Source organism: Muscardinus avellanarius, assembly GCF_963383645.1.
Source record: "Muscardinus avellanarius genome assembly, chromosome: 5".
NCBI classification, from domain to species: Eukaryota; Metazoa; Chordata; class Mammalia; order Rodentia; family Gliridae; genus Muscardinus; species Muscardinus avellanarius.
The window spans coordinates 87,675,336-87,701,920 of record NC_137790.1 but is presented as its reverse complement, the minus strand read 5'-3'; the positions used below and the strand labels follow the sequence as shown (position 1 = coordinate 87,701,920).

Below are 26,585 nucleotides of genomic sequence, written 5' to 3'. Positions count from 1 at the left end.
AAGCTTAACACCTTCAAAACAGCAAAAAAAAAAAAAAAAGATGCTTAAACTATTAAAATGCATTGACTATTTAAGAAGAAAAGAAAATAATCTAAGGTTACCTGCATAGTTTCTTAGTCTTTCTACAAATGTTAGTCAGAAAGCATCGCTGCCAGCATATTTTAGTTGCATATTGTGTATGCTTCATGCCCTGGGATTAGTGTCAGTAAAAATGTATAACAAACCCAGTCCAGCCTCAACCATTAATGAATGGGACTGAAGATCTGAGTCACCTCACTAGTCAAGCTAAGGTCCACTGAGGGTAAATGGGACACACAGTGGTCAATGAGTTAAAGTAGTTAGAAATACTGGCTATGATCCTATGCCAGTTGCACAAATGAGGACTCTAATACGTGGGAATATTTCTTCCTTGTTTTGACCTTAATATATTTCTGTGTATATTAACCGACTTTCCCCTTCCTCTGCCAGTTTTTTACCATATAAGATAAGATGTGGTAATAGTGGTTGACTTCACATCCCAATATTTAAATTACAGGATATCAAGAGGTGTGTAACTCAGAGAAGACTAAGCTCATGCCAAGGTAAATAAAGGAACTCTGTATGGACTCTTCTTGGGAGAAGGCTAGCATGTTTTTGTTTGAATAAGAAAACTAGGTATGGTGGCGCACACTTGTAATCCCAGCATTCGGGAGGCTGAGACCTGGAGGATCGCAGTTCGCGGACAGCCTCAGCTACTTAGTGAGGCCCTCTGCAACTCAGTGAGACCCTGTTTTGAAATAAAGAATTAAAAATAGGGCAGGGGTCGAATGCCCCTGGGTTCCACCTCCAAACCCGCAAAAAAAAAAAAAAAAAAAAAAAGGAGAAGGAGAAGTCGTTAAGGAGTGGGTCTGGTGCTGCACATTTGTAATCTCAGCATTAGGGAGGCTGAAACAAGAGAATCGTGGTTCACAGCCAGCCTCAACTAATTTAGTGAGACCCTATTTCAAAACATAAAGAATAAGCAGGGCATGGAGGCACACGCTTGTAATCCCAGCATTTGGGAGGTTGAGACCAGAGGATCACAGTTTGTGGACAGCCTCAGCTACTTAATGAAGCCCTCGGCAATTTAGTGAGACCCAGTTTCAAAATAAAGAATAAAAAATAGGGCAGGGGGTGTACCTCAGAGGTCAAATGCCTGTGGGTTCCATCCCCAGACGCCCCCCCAAATAATAATAAAGAAAGAAAGAATAAAAAATCAGGTGGGAGCCAGGCGTGGTGGCACACGCTTGTAATCCCAGCATTCGGGAGACTGAGACTGGAGGATCGTGGTTCGTGGACAGCCTCAGCTACTTAGTGAGGCCCCCTGCAACTTAGTGAGACCCGGTTTCAAAATAAAGAATAAAAAATAGGGCAGGGGGGTGTAGCTCGGAGGTCAAATGCCTCTGGGTTCCATCCCTGGACCCACACACACACAAAAAAATCAGGTGGGGAGTTTAGCTTGGAGGTAGAATGCTCCTGGGTTCCATCCCCAGTACTGAAAAAAAAAAAAGTAAATAAATATATAAGGGCTGAGGGTGCGCTCTCTCTCTCTCTCTCTCTCTCTCTCTCTCTCTCTCTCTCTCACACACACACACACACACACACACACACACACACACACTATATGTAAGAATGCCAGATTGACAAGGGACAACTGTGGTGACTTTGCATTGCATCAACTTAGCTAAACTTTATTTTATGAGCTATATATTGCAGAATCCTTTTCCTACATGGTTTTAAATTAGAGTTGGCCATAAGAGATTTGGAAGGTGGCAATGAAGCAGCAGCCATTCTTATTTTATTATTTTATTTATTTATTTTGCAGTACTGGGGATGAAACCCAGGGGCATTCTACCTCCAAGCTACAGCCCCAGCCCTATTTTTTTTTTTTATTCTTTATTTTGAAACCAGGTCTCACTCAGTTGCAAAGGACCTCACTAAGTAGCTAAGGCTGTCCACGAACTGCGATCCTCCAGTCTCAGTCTCCCAAATGCTGGGAATACAAGTGTGTGCCACCACGGCCGGCTTAGCAGTCATTCTTATGTCTGAAGGTCTGAAGTCAGGTGTCCTGTTAGGGACTGCTGCTTGTCCTGATTGTTGTTGGCAGATGGCCTTGCTGGTGTGGGGAGCAGCCAGCCACAGCTCCTCTAGCCACCTCCAGATCCTTTACCAAATCCTGGGGTAGGGCTATGTCCAGAATTGCAGTTGCTTTTCTGAAGTCACGTGAAGTTGGGGAGAGCCCAGCATGGATTTCAGAGAGAGGCGGACCTGCACTCCAGCTGCTTGTTCCTGTTCTCCTGGCTACACCTTCCTTTCTTCCTGATTGCTTCCCTCCCTGACTTCAGGACCCACTCCAGGTGCACAGGCAACTGACTCATGTAGAACTAACCCATTCCCCCAGCTGGGTCAGTGCAAAGCCCAAATGGCCCAAAGTGACTCTGTTTCTCCAAATGAATCCTAACTGTCTTTCTTTTTTTCCTGGTAATTTATTTATCTTCCAGTTTCCAACAGTCTGGATTTTGGATTTTGCTTATCGTACTACTGTGGTGTTATTTAACATGTCCCTCTTTCTCCTTTATTTCCTGTGAATTAGCAGTTAAATCTGGAACCTTGGTCAGATTAGGGTTGCTACTGGTTGTTTGTTTGTTTGTCATAGGTCGGGTCCCCCCACATGACCCCGAAGCAGGGACAGGAGGCAGAACCCCAGAAGCCAGAAGTGGAGATATCACGAGAATCCAGGTGCCTCGAGACTCCAGGCATCGCAAGGCCGACTCCAGAAGTAGACTACAGTTGTCGTGAGACAATCGGCATGCCTATAAAACATGGGTACTTCAGATCCTCCACGTGACTCAGCCGGCCTACTGGGACTATGCATGACTCTCCAGACACATGGTTCGTCGGTCCCTTCCCCCATGGCCGGCTGACTCCCTGAAGGTGCCAGGTTCTTGATTAAAGCTGTTGTTAGTAACCTGGTTGGTGCTTGCCTCCTTCGAGACTCCCTAACTCTATTTTCAATATTACAGTTTGTTTGTTTTGGGCAGGACATAATAGTTATCTTTATTTTATTTTATTTTTGCGGTATTGGGGATGGAACTCAGGGGCATTCTGTCTCTGAGCTCCACCCCCAGCTCTATTTTTTATTCTTTATTTTGAAACAGGGTCTCACTGAGTTGCAAACGGCCTCACTAAGTAGCTGAGGCTGTCTGCTAACTGCCATCCTCCTGTCTCAGCCTTCCAAATTCTGGGATTACAAGCGTGTGCCACCTATTTTATTTTGTTTATTTTAGACAAGGTCTGCTTTGTTGACTAGGCTGTCCTTGGACTCCTAGCCTCAAGTGATCCTCCTGCCTCAGTCTCTCAAGAAGCTGGGACTACAAGCTTTTGCCACAATGCTAGGCTGTAGTTGTAAATTTCTATCAGGAGGTATAATGTCTGGACTCCGTATGGGATGTTAGCAGTCACTGATGATTAATGCTGAGATCTAACATTTCATTATTGTTTGCAAAATCATAATATAGATTACTAGCTATAGTCCTGTAAAGAGAAACATAGAAAATATTTGTTCACTTTGAGGAACAATTTGTATAGGAAAGGCCACCATCCCTTTTTTTGTTTTGTTTTGTTTTGTTTTGTTTTGTTTTGTTTTGTGTGGTACTGGGGATAGAACCCAGGGGCTTTCTACCTCTGGGCTACACTCCCAGCCCTATTTTATATTTTATTTGGAAACAGGGTCTCACTAGTTTGCTGAGATCCTCCCTCAGTACCTGAGGCTGGCTTCGGACCTTCATGATCCTCTTGTCTCATCCTCCCAAGTACTGAGATTACAAGCATTTGACACCACACCCAGCCCCCATTTTTATTTATTTATTTGTTTATTTATTTATTTATATTTTGCAGAACTAGGGATTGAACCCAGGGGCATTCTACCTCCAAGAAATACCCTGTCCCTGTTTTTTATTCATTATTTTGAAACAGGGTCTCATTTAGTTGTGAAGAGTCTCACAAAGTAGCTGAGGCTGGCTGCGAACCTGTGATCCTCCTCTCAGCCTCCCAAGTACTGGGATTACAAGCATGTGCCACTGCTTCCAGATCCCTGATTATTATTAAAATCCATAATGATTTGGTTCTCCAACATTGTTCAAAACACAGCTACTAGGGTTTTTTTTTTAATCATTGTTAACTCATGAACATAATTGAGAACTTTCAAATAATTGCTATTATTATTCCTGTGGACCTTGTGGGGGCATTTGAACAATTGTCCTCTTTGGGAATAGTGAATATCTCTTTAAGTAGGCTCTGGAATCATTTTAATTCAACTTCATTAGCCTTTAGTAGTTTTCTTATTTTCTGACATGTTTCAAGGTCAATTTGAATATTTCCTACCCCAAACAAGTCATCAGTCATTTCTCCAAAGAGCCCTGGTTGAACTTGTAAAATAGATTTTGGATACAACAATCTGGGTAGAGTGTTCATTGATTGTTTCTAGGCCTTTCCAATGGAAATAGCTAGGAAAAAATTGTTATAATTTTTATTTTAAAAATTTAGGTTAAGTTAATTTAACTGATACATAAAAATGTAAAAACTACACACTAATGGGATACCAGTGATGGTGTGTGTGTGTGTGTGTGTGTGTGTGTGTGTGTGTGTGTGTGTGTTGCTGGGGTTTGAGCCCAGGGACCTTCTATCTCTAACCTACATCCCCAGTCCTATTTTCTTTTCTTTTTTATTTTGAAACAAGGTCTCGCTAAGTCTTGAAGCTGATTTGAAATTGCAATCCTTCTGTTTCAGCCTCCCAAGTACTGGGGTTGCAGGCATGTATCACCATACCTTGCTGAACATTTATTACTACTTTATGTTGAAAACACTCAAAATCCTTTCCTTCAAGCTCCTAGAAATATACATACAGTACAAGCTGGGTGTGATGGCACACACCCATAATCCCACTACTTGAGAGGCTGAGGCAGGAGGAGCTCAGGTTCAAAGCCAGTCTCAGCAATTTAAGGAGACCCTGTTTCAAAGTAAAAAATAAGCTGGGCATGGTGGTACATGCTTGTAATCCCAGCATTTGGGAGGCTGAGACTGGAGAATCATGGCTTGTGGACAGCTTCAGCTACTTAGTGAGGACTTGTGCAACTTGGTGAGACCTTGTTTCAAAATAGGGAATAAAAAAATAGAGCTGGAGTGTAGCTCAGAGGTAGAATGCCCCTGGATTCCATCCCCATTACTGCAAAAAAAAAAAAAAAAAAAAAAAAGAAAGAAAGAAATGGGGTAGTAGCTCAGAGGTAGACTGTCTTCTGGGTTTGATCTCTAATGCTGGGGAAAAAAATGAGATTCACAAATTTCTAGTCTCAATGTTCTCCAATTTTTGTTTTTGTTTTGTTTATTTGGAGTTTCTCTATGTTGTATTTCAATATTAACAATATCTAATACAGACTTTCTTATGCTTTATTTTGTCACACATAATAAAATATTTTTTGAAAATTGTTTCAAAAAAAGGAAAATTGTTACATACATAGTTTTGCATCAGGTCAGAATGCGAATATATTTCTTATTGTGAGTTACAGTCAAAAGGCACACCATCAGAAGACGACTATCCAGAGGTATTGGTAATTGAGGGCTCACGTTTTGTGTTTTAATTTCTACCTTGACTCCTCTAAAGCTGGAGGCACCCACCTTCCCACTCTGGAGGTCTTGTTCTCTGCTCCAGCTCCAGGCTGGTATCCTGATGGTTGGCCCTTTTTGCCTGCATGGTGGTCTGCTCTTCTCCCTACACAGGCTGCCTCCTGACATTGCTCTTGTCACCCTTGTCATCTTCCATCCCTGTGGCTGAGGAGTTGGAGGAAGGTGCTCCCTCTCTCTCCCTCCCTCTCTCTCTCCCTCTCTCTCTTTTTTCAGTACTGGGGATGGAACCCAGGGGCATTCGACCTCGGAGCTACACTCCCTGCCCTATTATTTATTCTTTATTTTGAAACAGGGTCTCACTAAGTTACAGAGGGCCTCATTGAGTAGCTGAGTCTGGCCGCGAACTGCAATCCTCATGATCCTCCAGTCTCAGGCTCCCAAATGCTGGGATTACAAGCGTGCGCCACCATGCCTGGCTAAGGAGCTCTCTCTTTTTAAAGGGACAATCAGATACCAGTCTTCCCATTTGTTCTTTCAACATCCAATTACAACTCTGTTTATTAAACCTTTCACTTTTCCTTCCCCTAAACATATTCTCTGCTCCAACCATGCTCCACTCACTACCGCCATTCCTGCCTCTTGCCCTTCCAGTCACATTCCACAGCCTCCCCCCTTCACACCTTTATCAGTTTCATGTGCCCCCCCCATCTACACAGGGAGCTGGAGGCCAGCCATGGTGCTCTTGGTGGGTAGGATCCCTACATAGGTAGGGGCACGGTTCTTCCTGGGACATAGTGGGCTGGCTTTGGAAGAAGAACCTAGTGTTCCCACCCCCACCATACAGGAAAACAAAAATGTAACTTCTCAGACTTCTCCATGTACCTGACTTAATGTTTCTACAAATAGTCAAGTCTTCAGAGGAAAACAAAACAAAACACAAAACCACGCAATCTAGAGGAACCCAGTTAGTTGTCTGGCAAGGGAACAATGAGACATTGGTGAAGAGTATTGCTGGCTCGACCTACCTGGCCACACAAGGTGTCCAGAGCTGAACGAGCCCCTTTTCCCCAGACTTCCTTCTGGCCAGAAAGTCCTGACCAGTCCCAAGGATGTGCCTGATTCTCTTCCTTGTTAGCCCCTCTTTCTGCATGAGGGGGATCCAGGTTGGGTTATTATGGGTGGTATTTCTAAGTAACAAAAAGCATACTGTGAGAAAAATCAAGGGAGACAGCAAGTAAAATGGATCTCTTAATGCAAACTATTTATGTAAAAGAACTGCTTGTATTGAAGAAATACAGATGCATCAGCCACAGCATTTTTTGAAAGTTTATAGAGAGAGGAAGAGAACTGAGAGGAGAGGAAGAAAAACTAACTTCTATTTTTTTTTTTTTTAAATTTTATTTTATTGGTGCACTGTATTCATACATCATAGTGGGATACAAACTTTTGTAGATATACATTCACACATCGCCCAGTCAGCCCCCACCCGATCCCCACCCCATTCTCTCCCCATCCCTCCTTCCCATGCTTGGCTTAGTGGTTGACATCTAGTATTATAGCAATTTATCCAAAATTAAAAATGATAATCTCACATAACAGTTTCATTTGTCTGATACCAAGCGTTTGATGATTTAAAGATAACATTTCAATATTTCTTTTTGCTTTCTTTCTTACCAGAGCATATTTTTTTTCTGTTTTTTTAGGTGAAACTATCATATATTTATATATTTATTTTTCAGAAAAAAAATCTATCCTAATATGGAATATGAATTCTAGATACCCAAAACGATCTTGAAAAAGAACAAAGCTAGCAGATATATATTTTCTGATTTCAAACCATATAAAGCTACAATAATTGAAACAGTGTAGTACTGTTCTAAAGGCAGATATATAGACCATTGGAGTTAAATACAAGCCTAGAGCTAACTTCTTCCCTATATTGTCAAGTTATTTTTGACAAGGTTTCCACGAAGATTTGGTGGTGGAAATAATAATCTTTTAACTAACTATTGTTGAAAAATAATAATTACATGGAAAAGAATAAAATTGGACCCTTACCTAATCCCACATACAAGTATTAACTCAAACTAGATAAAAGACCTAAATATAAATCTTAAGACTATAAACATTTAGGAGAAAATCTGGGTCATAAAACCTCACAACATTGAAATTGGCAGTGATTTCTTGGTTATGATTTCAATGGCACAGGCAACAGAAGAATATACAAACTCCCTAAAAAATAAAAGAAAATATTGTATATCCAAAGACAATGTAAACAGAGTTAAAAGTTACTAATAGAATTGGATAAAATATTTCCAAATGCTATATCTGAAGGTATATTAATATTCCAACTAGAAATCCTAAAAATTAACAACAATAAAGGCAAACAATACAATTTAGAGATAGGTAAAAGACTAACATAAATAATGAATCTCCACAAATAACCAATCTTAGTTGTCTGTTGGATGGAAACTCTTGTTTCTCTGGTTCTGGTGAGTGTTACCTATTTCTTCTTTGTAGTTAATCTCTTTGAGTATTTTCTCTAGCGCTGGTTTTGAAGACATAAATTCCTTCAGTTTCTGTTTGTCATGGAAGCTTCTTATTTCTCCATCTAATTTGATAGAAAGTTTTGCTGGATAGGAAATTTTTGGCTGGAAGTTGTTTTCTTTCAGAGTTTGGAATATGTTACTCCAAGCCCTTCTGGCTCTTATGACTTGGTTTGGGAAGTCTGGAGTGATTCTAATTGGTTTGCCTCTGAATGTCACTTGGCCCTTTGTTTTTGTTGCCTTTAAGATTCTCTGCTTGGCTTCCACATTGGTCATTTTGACAATTATATGGCGTGGGGATCCTCTTCTCAGATCCTGTCTAAAGGGAGTTCTATAAGTTTCCTGGATCTGTGTATCAACCTCTTGCTCTATATTTGGAAAATTTTCTGCTATTACTTCCTTGAAGAGATTGTTGATCCCTTTGGTATCACTTTCTTTTCCCTCCTCTATTCCAATTATTCTTAGGTTAGCTCTCTTAAGATGGGCCCATATTTCTTCAATGTCAGATTCCTGCTGTTGGATATTTTTTTCTAGATTAGAAACTATGCATTCATTTTTGGATTGCTCATCTTCTAAGAGCGAGATTCTGTTCTCCATGTGGTCTAATCGGTTGTTTGTGCTTTGAATTGAGGCTTTTACTTCATTAATTGCATCCTTTATCTCTTTTTGGCTCTCTCTGAGTTCTTTTCGAAGCACCTCTATTATTTCTACAGTTATTTTCCTGATTTGATCTTCTAGAAATCTCTGATTTTCTGTTTTATCAGGTTCTGATGTTGTGGGGTTGTGCACATTCATTACTCCAGTGTTATTCCTCTTTCCCATGATTTTGGAGGTTTGTGCCTTCTCTGGGTTCTTCCCTTGGGTCACTATGGCTTCACTTAAGGTGCTCTGGATCTCGAGTCTGTATTATCTCAGACCCCACTACTCCTTTACTGGGTTGTATCACAGAGTCTCCGACCCAGGGAGTCGATAGAGGCTGCTTTAAACTATGGGGGGTGCCAGGTTGCACGCTCTCCTATGGTGTGATATCTCTGCCACCACCACTCCCTCACTGGGTCAAGTCCCAGGAGGCACAATACTGGGATTTCTCCTCTGTGGCCCGCAATTTGACTCACTGTTCTTGAGTACGTAGATGTAGCTGTACTGGACTCGGTGAATTCACTGCTGCTGCCGCCGCCGGTGGCAATATGGCGCCTCTGCCACGCCCTCGGCCATGAGGCTGGCGTATTTTTTCTTCTCTGGTTTTGATTTCCACTCTGAATCCCTGCAGCGTGTGCTGAGCTCAGCCACTGGGAGCTTTAAATGCTGTCTGCACCGAAAGATCCCGCCAGGCTGTTCCGCATCGGCTCACCTCGGCTTGCTGTAGCCGTCCGTTGAGTTCGCCGCTGCTGCCGGCAGTATGGCGCTGCTGCAGTGTCCTTGGGCGCGTGTGTCTCCTCTGTGGCCCTGAGCTCTGTTCTCAGTCCGCTTTCTCTCTGGAGCCTGGTGGTTTTTTTGTTTTTCTGGTGATGGTGTTTTCTGGCTATGAAAGGCACTCTTTTTGTGGTAATGGAGATTGGTTGTTAGCGGGACTCTTAAGCCCCGCTTTTCTCGGTCGCCATCTTCCCGGAAGTCCAAAAACTAACTTCTAGATTGAGATTTTTGTTTGTAGATTTTACTTTGGAGCTATGTAAATATTTTACATAATTATGAAACAAAAGTAAGATATAAAAAACTTAAAAATTGAAAGAAAAATAAATGTCCTTAAGTGTAAATCAAATTAGTGGCACAGACACACATAGAGGGCCTATTTCAGTAAGTTAAAAACACAGTCATTGAATTGCTTGTCCCAGTGGGATATACCCTAAGGACAAAAGGAACCACTAAAGAATTCTAAACTGTTTATGGCAATCATATTGGTGGTGGTGGTGGTATTGATATCATTACTATGAGACTGTTGAATGTATGTGTGATGAAGACCATGAGCTATTATGTGATGTTCTAGCATCATTCCCAGTGTCATTGAGAACTAGGATCGCATCATAGGAAAATAAAGGTGCAGCTGTAAGGATGAAGAGGTTAAATGTAAACCCTGAGTTTGAATTGGATTTCATGATAAACTTATGATTAATTAATTTCAGGAAAAAATTAAGTATTTTCTAGCCCATCCATTTCAAGGTCCTAAAGACAATGACAAAACAATAAAAATGAACATAATCTGGCACATTATTATTATTATTAATTATTATTATTTTATACTGGAGCATCTTACATCTGAGCAACATCCCTAACTGTTTTTATTTTTTACCTTGAAAAAGAGTCTCACTAAGTAGCTAAGGGCATTGCTAAGTTGCAGAGGCTGGCCTTGAGCCTGCAATCCTCCTGTCTCAGATTCCCAAATACACAGGCGTATGCCACCACACCCAGCTCTGGCACCCTAATTATGATCTTAAGATGTCATTTTCCATTAAAAGAAACTAGAATCCCTTGAAGAAGTGACTGGTCTTATGGCCTGGGGAGCTTAGAACACCAAATAGCAAGAAAGTTATCAAAAACCACTGAAGTCAGCCAGGTATGGTGGTGCACGTTTGTAATCCCAACATTTGGGAGGCTGAGACAGGAGGATTGTGGTTCATAACCAGCCTCAGCTACTTCGGCCCTTTGCAACTCAGTGAGACCCTGTTTAAAAATAAAGAATAAAAAATAGGGCTGGGTGTGTAGCTTGAAGGTAGAATGCCCCTGAGTTCCATCCCCAGTACTGCAAAAACAAAAACCAAAAAGCAAAACAACAACAAAAAATCCCCACTAAAGTCTTGTCAAAATAACTTAGAAGCCAGCTTTAAGAACCAAAGGAGGAGGGGGGGGGGAATCTTGCATCCTGAAGTGGTGCACACCTGTAATTCTAGTATTTCAGAAGCTAAAACAGGAGTATTGTAGGTTCACAGCCAAAATAAAAATAAAATAGGCCCCTGGGAGACCAAGTGTGGTGGCGCACACCTGTAATCCCAGCACTTGGGAGGCTGAGACAGGAGGATCCCACAGGTTTGAAGCCAGCCTCAGCTGAGTGAGGCTCTCAGCAACTTAGTGAGACCCTGTTTTCTAAATAAAGTATAAAATAGGTCTGGGAGTGTAGCCTGGAGGTAGAAAAGCCCCTGAGTTCCACCAGTACCACACACACACACACACACACACACACACACACACACACACCTTTGCACTTAGCCAAAGATGGGACAATTTGTACATATGATGGAACCCAGGAGCACTCTACCTCCAAGCTACACCCCCAGCCCTAATTTTTGTTCTTTATTTTTAAACAGGGTCACACTGAGTTTCAAAGAACCTCACTAAGTAACTGAGGCTGTCTGCAAACCGTGATCCTCCTGTCTCAGCCCCCCAAATGCTGGGATTACAAGTGTGTGCCACGATGCTTGGCTTGTACATGCTCTTAATATGTTTAAGTCAACACCAGTTTATTTATTTATTTATTTATTTATTTATTTATTTATTTATTTTTGTGGGTCTGGGGATGGAACCCAGGGGTATTTGACCTCCGAGCTATTCCCCCTGGCCTATTTTGTATTCTTTATTTTGAAACAGGGTCTCACTAAGTTGCAGAGGACTTCACTAAGTAGCTGAGGCTGTCCGCGAACCACAATCCTCTGATCTCAGTCTCTGGAATGCTGGGATTACAAGCATGCACCATCAAGTCCTGCTCTCAACACCAGTTTATAATAATGCTAAAATTAATTAGTTACTATAAAAAGCTAGTAAAGAATTCATTATTTTGAGAACTGCTAAATGAAAGACTAGAATTTAGCACTTAATCTGTTTTCTCTTTATAATCTATACCATTTGGTAACCAAATAGTAAATGAGAGGAGGTTTCTCTATAAATTATTCTAGCTAATAAATGAAAACGGCATGATAGACTGAATAACCAGACATCATGTTCTCCTGTGAGAACACAATACCACTCATAAAGTTGTCATGCCCTCTCAAAAAAGTGAAACTTGAACATAACCATGCCTTAATATCCAATCACCAGCTGAGTGTGGTAGTGCATGCCAGTAATTGTAGTACTTGGAGGAGAAGGCAGAATCAAGGCCAGACTCGCAACTTAGTAAGGCTCTCAGCAACGGAGCAAGACCCTATTTTCAAAAAAACAATCAAAAAAAATTTGAGATAACACAATACTACTCATGAAGTTGCTATACCAAAAGAAGGAAAGTAAGAAGGAAAGAAAGAAGGAAAGAGAGAAAGAAAGAAAGAAAGAAAGAAAGAAAGAAAGAAAGAAAGAAAGAAAGAAAGAAAGAAAGAAAGGGCTGTGTGTGGTGGTGCATGTTTGTAATCCCAGTACTTGGGAGGCTGAGACAGGAGGATCATACAGGTTCAAAGCCAGCCTCAGCTACTTAGGTAGGCACTCAGCAACTTAGTGAGACTCTGTTTCCAAATAAAAATATAAAATAGCTCTGGGAGGGTAAGTAGAAGGCCCCTGGGTTCCATTCCCAGTACCACATACAAGAAAAAGCCTCAATATTCAATCATCAATTTATAGGAGAAAAAAAAGTTATGTGTGTGGCACCAGAGATTGAACCCAAGGCTTTTTACTTCCAAGCTACATCACCAGCCCTATTTTATCTTTATTTTGAAACAGGGTCTCACTAGGTTGATGAGAGTCTCATTACTTGCTCAGGCTGTCCTCAAACCTGTGATCCTCCTGTCTCAGCCTCACAAGTACTGGAATTACAGGTATGTGCCACCACATCCAGCTAGGAGAAAAAAAATTGAGAAATATATTAATGGCACTAAGGAGGTCTGGGAGTATTAGTCAGTGGTAAAGCATGCCCTTAGCATGAGTGATGTGCAGGTATTAGAAAATTGCTTTGATATTAATTTCCAAAATGTAAAAAGTAGTCAGGGCCTGGGTGCTGTGCAGGCACTCAGGGAGGGAGGGGGCTGCAGCTGTTACAATGCAGACTTCCCCTCTCTCTTTGCACTTTGTTCTAATGATTAACCTATAGTAAAAGCCTTAGAGTCAATTGAAGCCTTTAGCCCTAAAACTATATAGAGGCAATCAGTGCCTCTGTTTACCTCCTCTCTCTGTGACCCGGCCTGGGTATAGGAAAGGTAAACTTTGTGTGCGGCTTCAAAGCACCCTAGTTGATGAGCAACCAATACTGCCCAATACAATAGAGGCAAAGGCCAGGTAGATTATTGACCCCTGCACTTAGTCTGGAGACAAAGAGGCACCACCTACTTAAGAAATAAGTTACTAGCCCATTGCCTTGGTAACGCTGATAAAAAAAAAATCCGAATACAAAATCTATTTAAAGGTTGAGGTCCCGAAAAGGGGCCAGAGTTCCATTTTCAGGCTCTCCAGCATGTGTGTCAGCATGCTGCTTTTTCCTTCTCTTCTCTATTTCCTACTGATTTTGTAATAAAGACTTGTTAAAGCTCTTCCAAGCTATTAGTTTTAATTTTTCTATTCAACAAATTTTAGTTGAATAAGAAAAAGAACCCCTACCATTTAAACTGTAACAAATAGGCCGGGCATGGTGGCGCATGCTTGTAATCCCAGCATTTGGGAGGCCGAGACAGGAGGATCCAGTTTCACAGACAACCTCAGCTACTTAGTGAGGCCCTTTACAACTCAGTGAGATCTTGTTTCCAAAAAAAACAAAAATAATAGGGCTGAGAGTGTAGCTCAGAGGTAGAATGCCCCTGGGTTCCACTCCTAGTATCTAAAAAAAAATACAAAAAATACAAAATAAAAATCAGCATGGGAGCCGGGCGTGGTGGCGCATGCTTGTAATCCCAGCATTCAGGAGGCTGAGACAGGAGGATCACTGTTCGTGGACAGCCTCAGCTACTTAGTGAGGTTCTCTGCAACTCATTGAGACCCGGTTTCAAAATAAAGAATAAAAAAATAGGGTAGGGGTTGTAGCTCAGAGGTCAAATACCCCTGGGTCCCATCCCCAGACGTGAAAAAAAAAAAAAAAAAAACACATGGGAATACAGTCAACAAACTCCAGATTGTTGGCCACCCTTCAGGACAAATAAATTATTTTTAAATAAATAAATAGAAGCTGGGTATGGTGATGCACTGATGCACACTGGGTGTGGTAATCCCAGCATTCTGGAGGCTGAAACAGAAGGATCACAGCTACTACTTAGTGAGGCCCTTTGGAACTCAGTGAAACCCTGTTTCAAAATAAAGAATAAAAAATAGAAGTGGGGGTGTAGCTCAGAGATAGAATGCCCCTGGGTTCAATCCCCAGTATCACAAAAATAAACAAACAAATAAGTAAATAAATAAATTTCAAGGCAAAAACAGATACTAGTCAAATCTAGAGTAAAAGAGAAGTGGTATTTCAACCAGTCACAAAGCAGAGACCTTTTTCAGTCATAATTTAAGTAAACTGTGTAGTGCGCGTGTACACACACACACACACACACACACACACACACTATTTGTGACATTTGAGACAATTCAAACTGAATAATGAATTTTTTTTATTTTCATTATTCAGTTTGATATTGTGTTTTGTATTTTAAAAACAGCACTATTTGGGAGGCTGAGACAGGAAGATTATGGTTCACGGACAGCCTCAGCTACTTAGTAAGGTCCTTTGCAACTCATTGAGACCCTGTTTCTTTTTTTTTAATAATTTTTTTTATTGTGGTACTGGGGATGGGACCCAGAGGATCCTACCTCCGAGCTAAACTCCCAGCCTTATTTATTTATTTATTTATTTATTTATTTATTTATTTATTATTTATTTATTTTTGGTGGTACTGGGGGTGAACCCAGGGGTTTTCTACCTCCGGGCTATATTCCCAGAACCATTTTATACTTTATTTGGAAACAGGGTCTCACTAAGTTGCTGAGAGCCTCACTAGGTAGCTGAGGCTGGCTTTGAACCTGTGCAATCCTCCTGTCTCAGCCTCCCAAGTGCAGGATTACAAGCGTGCACCACCACACCTGGCTGAGACCCTGTTTCAAAATAAAGAATAAAAAAAAAAAAAGTAGGGCTGGGGGTATAGCTCGAAAGTAGAATGCCCCTGGATTCTCTTCCCAGTACCACAAAAAAACAAAAACAAACAAATCATAACACTAGCTGTAATCCCAGTTACATGCCTGTAATCCCAGTTACTTGGGAGGCTGATGCAGGATTATTTGAGCCCTGGAGTTTGAGATGAACCTGGTCTCATGAGTGAGATCCCATCTCAAAAAAATATAGATAGGTAAGTTGGGCATGGTGGTGCATGCCTGTTATCCCAATACTTGGGAGGCTGAGACATGAGGATCACAGATTTGAGGCCACCCTCAGAAATTCATCCTATTCTGTTGTGACCTATCACCCAAATTTAGTTCACCTACTTGAGCCATTTTAAGAAAATGAGAACTCTGGGGGAAAAAAATAATACATGTTGAGGTGATATCCCTCAGCAATTTAGTGAGACCCTTGTTTCAAACTGAAAAATAATATAGGTCTGGGAGTGTAGCTTGGAGGTAGAATTCCTTGGGTTCAATCTCTAGTACCAATAAAAATAGGGTGTGGCCTATAGCATGGGTTTAATCTCCAGCACAATCACACACACAAAAATTTAAAAACAAGGTTCTAAAGATCCATAACTAAGCCGGGTCTGGTGGCACACACTAGTTTTTTTTTTTTTTTTTTTTGTATTTTTGCAGGTCTGGGGATGAAACCCAGGGGCATTCAACCTCCGAGCTACACCTCCTGCCCTATTTTTTATTCTTTATTTTGAAACAGAGTCCCACTAAGTTGCAGAGGGCCTCACTAAGTAGCTGAGGCTGTCTGCGAACTGTGATCCTTCGGTCTCAGCCTCCCAAACGCTGGGATTATAAACGTGCGCCACCATGCCTGGCTGGCACACACTTGTAATCCCAGTACTTGGGAGGCTAAGACAAGATGACTATGGGTTCAAGGCCAGCCTCAGTTATTTAGTGAGGCCCTCTGTAACATAGTGAGACCTTGTTTCAAAATAAAGAATACAAAAATAGGGCTAGAGGTGTAGCTCAGAGGTAGAATGCCTCTGGGTTTAATTCCCAGTATATAATAATAATAATAATAATAATAATAATAATAATAATAATAATAATAATACAATAATGATTGAAAACTAATTGGCACATGGATATTTATTTATTTATTTATTTATTTATTTATTTATTTATTTATTTTGGTGGTACTGGGGTTCCTGGAAGCCCGTCTATCTCCCGACTACACTCCCAGACCTATTTTATTTTTGGAAACAGGGTCTCCTAAGCCAGCACGGCTGGCTTCGAACCTGCGCGATCCTCCTGTCTCTGCCTCCCAAGCGCGGGGATTACAAGCGTTCGCCACCACGCCCGGCACACATGGCTATTTATTATATATTTTCTCTATATCCTTTATACGCTTGAAATATTGCTAAAAAGAAGAAAGAAGTGAATAGGGAGGTGAGAAAATGGAAAAAGCAAGGCTCTTGGCTCTGAAGTCCCAGGACCAAGAGGGTAGTTAGGCAAGGAAGAGCCAAGACTCCTCGCTGGAGCCACACATTTTGAAATGCCGGCAGGTCGAAGGCTAGACTGTGCCTTTTCATTTTTTATTATCACCCTCCAGTTTGACAAATAATACTTGGCAAATAAGTGAGCACTCTATGACTTTTATTGAATGGATGAATGGAGTTAATAACCAGAATTGCTTCCAAAGAAACAGTTGGGATCAGTAAACATATAGTTGGACATTCTTTCTTAACAAAGTTGTTCAGAATTTCCCAAATAGGTTCCTCTGGGAAAACTGCTTCCCTCTCCAAGGAAGCCATATCCTCTGACTAAGTGGAGATTTGTGCCAGACTTGTTAGCACTGAATACAATTCAGCATCCTTGCTTGATTAAAACTAACTTGGAGCCGGGCGTGGTGGCGCACGCTTGTAATCCCAGCATTTGGGAGGCTGAGATCGGAGGATCACGGTTCGCAGGCAGCCTCAGCTACTTAGTGAGGCCTTCCACAATTTAGTGAGACCCTGTTTTAAAATAAAGAATAAAAAATAGGGCAGGGGGTGTAGCTCGGAGGTTGAATGTCCCTAGGTTCCATCCCCAGACCCGAAAAAAAAAAAAAAACAAACCTAACTTGGGCCAGGCCTGGTGGCACACGTTTGTAATCCCAGTACTTGGGAGGCTGAAGTAGGAGAAGCACAGGTTCACAGCCAGCCTCAGCTACTTAGTGAGACCCTCTGCAACTTAGTGAGAAACCTGTTTCCAAATAAAGAATAAAAAATAGGGCTGGGGGTGTAGTTCAGAGGTAGAATGCCCCTGGGTTCCAGCCCCAGTCCCACAAAAAACAAAACAAAAACAAAAACAAAAAACACTGGTAGGTGTTTAAATAGACACTCGGTGTCTATTTAAAAAAAAAAAAAAAAGCCAGGCATGGTGGCATACATTTGTAATGTATGCCGTTTGGGAGACTGAGACAGGAGAACTGCAGGTTTGAGGACAGCCTCCGCCACTTAGTGAGACTCTGTTTCAAAATAAAACAACAAACTGGGCATGGTGGCGCACTCTTGTAATCCCAGTACTTGGGAGGCTGAGACAGGAGAATCATGCAGGTTCAAAGCCAGCCTCAGCTTCTTAGGCCCTTCACAATTTAGTGAAACCCTATTTCAAAAAAAGAATAAAAAACAAGGCTGGAGGTTTAACTTGGAGGTAAAATGTCCCTGGGTTCAATCCCAGTACCGCAAATAAATAAATAAATAAATAAATAAATAAATAAATAAATATAAATATAAGTAAATAAATAAAACAGGGCTAGGCTCAGATGTAGACTGCCCCGAGTTTGTTTTTAATTTTTAATTTTAATTTTTTAATTTTTTATTTTTTATTGTTTTGGTGGTACTGGGGGGTGGAACCCAGGGGCTTTTTCTACCACCAGGCTATACTCCCAGAACTAATTTATATTTTTATTTGGAAACAAGGTCTCGCTAAGTTGCTGAGAGCCTAAGTAGCTGAGGCTGGATTTGAACCTGTATGATCCTCTTGTCTCAGTCTCCCAAGTGCTGGGATTACAAACGTGTGCCACCACACCTGGCTTGCCCCGAGTTCATACCTCAGAACCCCCCAAAAATTTAAATCCTACATTTTGTGTGTATGGTATTGGGGATGGAACCCAAGGGCATTCTACCTCTGAGCTACACCCCCAGCCCTATCCTTTATTTTGAAACAGGGTCACACTGAGTTGCAAAGGGCTTCATGAAGCAGCTGAGGCTGTCTGCGAACCATGATCCTCCTGTCTCAGCCTCCCTAATGCTGGGATTACAAATGTGCATCACCACACCCGGCTATTCTTTATTTTGAAACAGGGTCTCACTAAGTTGCAGAGGGCCTCACTAAGTAGCTGAGGCTGGCCACGAACCTGCGATCCTCCTGTCTCAGCCTCCCGAGTACTGAGATTACAAGCATGTGCTAACCCCAGCCCTTTTAACTTTTTCTTTTTAAGCAGCATCCCCCTAAGTTACTGCGCATGGGCTAGAAGCTGAGTTCCTGCTGTCTCGGCCTCCCGAATGCTGGGCTTATAGGAATGCTCATAGCTTATCATCTTGCTCCTGTCTTCCTATAACTTAGTGCCCATCAATCGACCTTTCCTTTCTTCCCTCTCTACATCCCCAGCCTCTAGGAGCCATAATTCTACTCTCAACTTCTAAGAGATCAACTTTTAAGATTCCATTTATGAGAGGATGCAATTTTTGTCTTTCTGTGCCCGGTTTATTTCCCATAAGACAATGATTTCCAGTTCCATCCATGTTGTCTCAAATGGCAGGATTCCATCCTTTCTTCCAGCTGAAGAATAGCATTCCATTATGTATTTATAGCACATTTTCTTTATTTATTCCTCAGTTGATAGACACTTGGCTTGTTTCCAATTTTTTGGCTATTGTATATAATGCTGAAATAAATATGGGAGTACCGATGTCTCTAACAGACTGATGCCATTTTCTCTGGATATCTACCCACAGTAGGATGGCTGGATCACATGATAGTCCTATTTTTAATTTTTGAGGAACCTCCATATTGTTTTCCATAATCACTACACTAACTTACATTCCCACCGACAGGGATCAAGTGTTCCCTTTTGTTCACATTCTCTCCAGCATTTGTTAGCTTTATACATGATTTATACTCCAATTAAAAATAAAACAAGAGCTGGACATTGTAACACACAACTGTAATCTTAGTAGTTGGGAGGCTGAGACAGGAGGATTGCAAGTTTGAGGCCAGCTTCAGCAATTTAACAAGACACTGTAACCTAGGGAGAACCTGTATCAAAAATAATAAATAAAGCCAGGTGTGGTGGCGCACGCTTGTAATCCCCGCGCTTGGGAGGCTGAGATAGGAGGATTGCGCAGATTCGAAGCCAGCCTCAGCTACTTAGTGAGGCTCTCAGCAATTTAGTGAGACCCTGTTTCCAAATAAAATATAAAATGGGTCTGGGAGTATAGCCCGGAGGTAGAAAGCCTCTGGGTTCCACCCCCAGTACCACCAAAGAATAAAATAATAATAATAATAATAATAATAATAATAATAATAATAAAGAAATAAAGCTGGGTGTGGTGGCACACTCTTGTAATCCCAGCATTTGGGAGGCTGAGACAGGAGGATTACAGTTCATGGATAGTCTCAGCTATTTAGTGGGGCCCTTTGCAACTCAGTGAGACCCTGCTTCAAACTAAATAATTTAAAAAATAGGGTTGAGGGTGTAGCTTGGAGGTAGAATACCCCTGGGTTCCATCCCCAGTACTGCAAAAATAAATAAATAAGCTGGGCGTGGTGACACACACTTGTAATCCCAGCACTTGGGAGGCTGAGACAGGAGGATCACACAGGTTCGAAGCCAGCCTCAGCTACTGATTGAGGCTCTCAGCAACTTAGTGAGTCCTTGTTTCCAAATAAAGTATGAAATAGGTCTGGGAGTGTAGCCCAGAGATAGAAAAGCCCCTGGGTTTCACCCTTGGTACCACAAAAATAAATAAATGAGTAAATAGACAGACAGATGGACAGACAAATAGGCTGGGGTATAGTTCAGAGATAGAATGCCTCTGCATTCAATCCTCAGTAGCACAAAAATAAATAATACATACATACATACATACATACATACATACAATAAGGAATATTTATCAGCAGAACATTCTAGGCAGAAACTACTATTGGAATTTTCATCCTGAACTAAGTTGGAGTGTAGCTATGGGAGGAAGACAGTACTATGATAAGTCTATTATGATTTTGTATTAGGAAGAGTGGGGTTGGAGCAGGTAGAAGGAGTGAACTTAGCTGGATGTGGTGATGCACGCTTGTGATCTCAGTACTTGGGAGGCTGAGACAGTAGGACTGCAGGTTTGCAGCCAGACTCAGCACTTTGTGAGGCCCTCTGCAACTTAGTGAGACCCTATTTCAAAATAAAGAATAAAATAGGGCTAGGGGTATACCTCAGAGGTAGAATGCCCCTGAGTTCAATTTCCAGTCACACACACACACACACACACACACACACACACACACACACACACACAGTCTTGTGCTGAATGCGGTGCTGTGAATGAACTGTGTCTACAGTCAAGGTTTGGATGTTCTGAGTGATCAATGGCAGAGCCAATACTAGTGTGGGCTCCCCCTGCTAAGACCACACACAGCCAATTGTTGTGGTGGAACAGGATACCCACCAGGTCGTGGTACCTTTAGGAGCAGGCTCAGGTAGCTCAGGGCCTTAGGAGATGTGCTTCTATCTAGATGTTTGCCAGTTATCCTTTTTCAGTTCTAGAAAGATACAACTGATGGAGGATGGCTACAAAATTCCTGGGCAATAGGATGCTGGAGGTAAGATGGTTTATGCTGTCCAACACTCTAACATAGATCTTCTCTGAGGTTAGTAGCCCTGGTGGAACTTGCTGCTAACAAATGTGTGGAGAGTGTAGAAGCAACCCTGTGGAAGAAGAGACCCCATAGGCTGTTGAGCTGGAACTTCCAGATTTGCCTCCTCTGCTCTAGGCAACAATGTTCAGATTCTCCAGGCTAAACAAAGTGCTGGCTCCAGATATTCTCTTCCAACACCTGGGGGGCAGCTTGAAAACCAACAAATATTATTTCTTCCTGGAGCAAGATGACTTCAGCTAAAGCTAAGTAGAAAATGAATGAGGTGCTTAGGAGGAAATGAAGTGATTTTGTTTTTTTGGCTTCTAGAACAGCAAGGCTAATGTTAGATAAATGTATTACTTCTGACCTGCGCAGTGGCTCACGCTGGTAATCTCAGCATTCAGGAGGCTGAAACAGGAGGATTATGTTTCACAGCCAGCCTCAGCTACTTAGTGAGGCCCTTTGCAACTCATTGAGACCTGTTTCCAAATAAAGAATAAAAAATAGGGTCAGGTGTGGTGGCACACACTTTAATCCCAGAACTTGGGAGGCTGAGACAGGAGGATCATATAGGCTCGAAGTCAGCCTCAACTACTGAGTGAGGCTCTCAACAACTCAGTGAGACCCTGTTTCTGAATAAAATAAAAAATAGGTCTGGGAGTGTAGCCCGGAGGTAGAAAACCTCTGGATTCCATCCCTGGTAACACACACACACACACACACACACACACACACACACACACACACTAAGGGCTGGGGGTGTAGCTCAGAGGTAGAATGCCCCTGGGTTCCATTCTCAGTACTGGAAAAAAGAAAGAAAGAAAGAAAGAAAGAAAGAAAGAAAGAAAGAAAGAAAGAAAGAAAGAAAGAAAGAAAGGGAGAAAGAGAGAAAGGGAGAAAGAAAGAAAGAGTATTACTTCTGAAAGTCAGATATAGGTGGTCAGGCTAGTAATATGTGGGCAAACCATGATTGATTCTAAGAACCTTGGGCATACTTTTTGTGTGTGTATGTGGTACTAGGGACTGAATTCAGGGACATTTTACCTTTGAACTGTACTCCCAGCCTTATTCTATTGATTGAATGATTGATTGATTGATTGTGATACTGGGGATTGAACCTAGGGTCATTCTACCTCTAAGCTACACTGCCAGTTCTATTTTATGAAACATGGGTTATCTAGGTTGACAAAAGTCTCACTGCTTTCTTTCTTTCTCTCGTTTCCTTCCTTCCTTCCTTCCTTCCTTCCTTCCTTCCTTCCTTCCTTCCTTCCCTTCTTTCCCTCCATCCTTCCTTCCTCCCTCCCTCTTTCTTTTCTTTCTTTCTTCTTTCTTTCTTTCTTTCTTTCTTTCTTTCTTTCTTTCTTTCTTTCTTTCTTTCTCTCTTTCTTTTCTGTGGTACTAGGGATGGAACCCAAGGACTTTTCTACCTTCAGGCTCTATCCCAGACCTATTTTATACTTTATTTAGAAACAGGGTCTCACTGAGTTTCTGAGAGCCTCACTAAGTAGCTGAGGCTGGCTTCAAACCTGTGCGATCCTCCTGTCTCAGCCTCCCAAACGCTGAGATTACAAGTGTGCACCACCACGCCTGGAGAGTCTCACTGCTTTCTAAGGCTGTCCTGGAACCTGTGATCCCCTGTACTGAGATTACACGTGTGTGCCACCACGCCTTGCTGCCCTGAGGCTCAAGTGATCCTCTTGCTTCTGTTTCCTGAGTAGCTAGGACTACAAGTACAGGTACATGACTGCATCCAACATGCATACTGCACTTCTCACTTTACAGTATATTATAAACAGTTTCAACATTCTTCATACAAATCTTTTTTATTGGCTGCATAATCATCCATCATTATATGTTAGAGTCAAGCATAGTGGCGCATGCTTGTAATTCCCAGCTTTTGGGAGGCTGAGACTGGAGGATCGTGGTTCATGACAGCCTTAGCTACTTAGTGAGGCCCTCTGCAACTCAGTGAGACCCTGTTTTAAAATAAAGAATAAAAAATTGGACAGGGGATGTAGCTCGAAGGTCAAATGCCTCGGGGTTCCATCCCCAGACCCGCAAAAAAAAAAAAAAAAAAAAAAAAAAGATAGGGCTGGTGGTGTAGCTTGGAGGTATAATGGCCCTGGCTTCCAGCTCCAGTACCACACACACACTCAAAAAGTTAGAATTGATATAAGCAGCCGGGCGTGGTTGTGCACGCTTGTAATCCCCGTGCTTGGAAGGCGGAGACAGGAGGATCGCGTAGGTTTGAAGCCAGCCGTGCTGGTTTAAGAGACCCTGTTTCCAATTATATATATATATATATATATATATATATATATATATATATATTAGGTCTGGGAGTGTAGCCTGGAGGTAGAAGGGTTTACAGGAACCCCTGTACCACAAAAAAATAAAAGTAAAAAAAAATTGATATAAGCATTCTTCTATATTGGATATTTCTATTATTCCCAGCTTTTTGCTATTATAAACAATGTAGTAAGGAAACTTCTGATATTGTCATTAGGATTGATTCCTAAACCTGAAGTGCCCACATCAAGGGTTAGGAAAATTTTAAATATCTTGATAGCCAGGTGTGCGGTTCCATCCCCAGTACCACCAAATAAATAGTAATAATAATAATAATAATAATAGAATAATATATATAATATAGAATAATAATAAAATAAAGAATAATAAAGAATAAAAAATACGGCTGGGGTGTAGCTTGGAGGTAGAATGTCCCTGTGTTCCATCCCTAGTACTGCATCAATCAATAAATAAATAAATAAACCCTGGGAGTGGCCCTAGCAAAAGCATGCAGGCTCAGCCAAGAACCCGCAAGCTGGGCCCTGTGGCCTGCTGGGGGCTGGAGTCTCAAAGGCGTGCACAAGAATGAAGAGAAGGCGGGCAGGGTCTGCACATGCCCCTCAGGCACCCGTTTGCTAGGACTGGCGGAGATAAATCTGGCTTTTTTTTTTTTTTTTTTTTTTTTTGGTGCTACTGGGGTTCTTGGAAGCCTTTCTACCTCCGGGCTACACTCCCAGACCTATTTCTTATATTTTTATTTGGAAACAGGGTCTCTTAAGCCAGTGTGGCTGGCTTCAGACCTGAGTGATCCTCCTGTCTCCACCTCCCAAGCACGGGGATTACAAGCATGTGCCACCACGCCCGGCTTCATGTGGCCTTTTTAATGATTAAATAATGATGGAAATGAATCCAGAATAATAAGTGACTTCTCTACCAAAGCAGTAGAAGATTCTTCATAACCACTTTCCAGTAGCTCAATTCAGTTTTGGGAAAAGAACAGAACAAGTGAAATATAGAAAACTGAAGAGAAGAAAACCTTATTTTGGAACTGTCTTTCTTCTGGACTACCCTTCACCCCTCATCTTTCTATTTGTTTTGATTTTGCTCTGAATTTATAAATAGTGAAAATCAAAGAAATAGAATATACATTTAGGAGCTTTATACCATGCAATTTGTTTTGAAAGCTGCTATTCTATAGAGGAAAAAGAATATATCAAGTTCCTCTCTGATTCTGTTTGTTTTTAGGCAAGATTACTTTTATTTATTTAGATTTTTTTCTTTTCTTTTTTTTTTTTTTTTTTTTGGTGGCACTGGGGCTCATGGAAGCCCTTCTACTGCCGGGCTATACTCCCAGACCTATTTTATATTTTTTATTTGGAAACAGGGTCCCTTAAGCCAGTAAGGCTGGCTTTGAACTTGCACAATCCTCCTGTCTCCGCCTCCCAAGCGTGGGAATTACAAGTGTGTACTGTACCAGTATTGGGAATGGCCTAGGAAGATTTGAGAAAGCTATGATTATTAATATATTTCAAAAATTGGGTGAGGGGCAAATCTGTGCAAAGACTTGGTTTCTGCCTAAAAGCAGGCAACTATTCCAATGTAAATTAACATAGCTAAAACTAATTAACAAGTCAATAGGAGAGGAGAACTAGGCCTTTCTCTATCTAAAGACAGATCTACATGATTAGATAAGCTAGCTAAGATGGTAGGAGGGGTCGACCTTCATGAAAGGAGATACCTTGTCCCACCTTGTTGGGGGAGGTACCTTACAGAGATGTTTACTATGTCAGAATTACGCAAACAAGATGGAGGTCATGGGTATAAAAAGTCCAGTCCATGTGTGATCCCTTTGGTGTATTCATTTGAGTTACCCCTCCATGCCAGTCTGGTATGGAGCTGTACCTATCCTCTGTATTTCTATCTTTTAATAAACTTCTTTAAATCTTCAGCAACTGTCCAAGCTATGCATATTTATTCTTAGCTTAGGACAAGAACCCGCGGTAATTTTCTGTTTTTGGTCGTTTTGGGTTTTGTTGTGGTTTGAGGAAAATTGTGTCCGGGACCGTAACAGGGGTCCCCGGGACCAGTTTCCCCATAACCATATTCTCCCAAATCCGTAACAGGCATGACGGCATAAGACAGTGTAGTGAAGGTGGCACAGGGAACCATCGATCCTGGAATGGCAGCTTCCACTCCTGGAAAGGCTGTACCTTTCAGGAAACACCACCTACAGAGATTAGGGAAGAAAAGAAAGAAGAAAAGGTGGAAAAGTTGCAGTTTGAAGAGAAAGACTTTTCTTTGAATCCAGAAGCTGGCAAACAGAATCAGCTATGCAGACCTATTAGGACCCCTTTTGGAGCATGGAAAAACCCACCTAGTGCCAAGGAACTCTCCAAGATGCTAGTTATCAAAAAAAAAGTCTCCAAAGAGGATCCTGCTGCTGCCTTCTCTGCTGCGTTCACCTCACCAGGGTCTCACCGTGCAAATGGGCACAAATCATCAACCATGGATCCAAGTGTCTACAAGAAATGGCTCCTAAGCCTGCACCACCTCCTTCCAAGCCCAACGCATGGGAAGCTAACAGAATGGAACACAAATCAGGATCTTTTCTTCTAGCGGAGAGTCCGCACTTACCAATCCAGTCTCTGTTACCGCACCAGTGGTACTGACTGGTGGTGCAATTCTGCGCTCCCCTAAAGAGAGTCCCTCCAGTGCTATCCCGCCAATTGAGATCTTGTCTGACCAAGCTGACCCGCCGAACTACCGACAGGAAGAGCAAGTTCCTGAAGACGCTGAAGGATGACCAGAATGGAGACTGCTCAGAGAATAGAGACTGGCAAGCTGGAGGATTTGGAGGGCAAGAGCACACCCGAACCAAAGGAAAATGGGAAGGAAGACTGTCTCCAGAAAGGCCCCTCCATCCCTGTCGTGGAGGAACTCACACTCTTTGGAAGCAGAGCACAGGTTATTGAAAGCAATGGGATGGCAGAGATATCCAGAAAATGATGAGAACTGCCTTCCTCTCACAGAGAACGAGCTCAAAGATTCCACATGAAGACAGAGTAGCTGGGAAGAAATGGCTTTAGAAAGAATGGCTTCTTGCAGAGCCGCAATTCCAGCCTGTTCTCCCCATGGAGAATCATTTGCAAAGCAGAGTCTGAGGACTCAGACACAGAAACAAGCAGCAGAGGAACGTCAGATGATGATGCCTGGAAGTAG

The 26,585-nt window shown here is 41.8% G+C and overlaps 1 pseudogene across 1 annotated transcript; it reads left to right on the top strand.

The window, feature by feature from the left end:
• The first annotated feature begins 5,765 nt into the window (after positions 1-5,765).
• On the top strand, positions 5,766-26,585 carry LOC308263556 (vasculin-like protein 1; annotated as a pseudogene). The gene is made up of 2 exons: positions 5,766-5,862; positions 25,438-26,585. The product of its transcript is annotated as a vasculin-like protein 1 (transcript).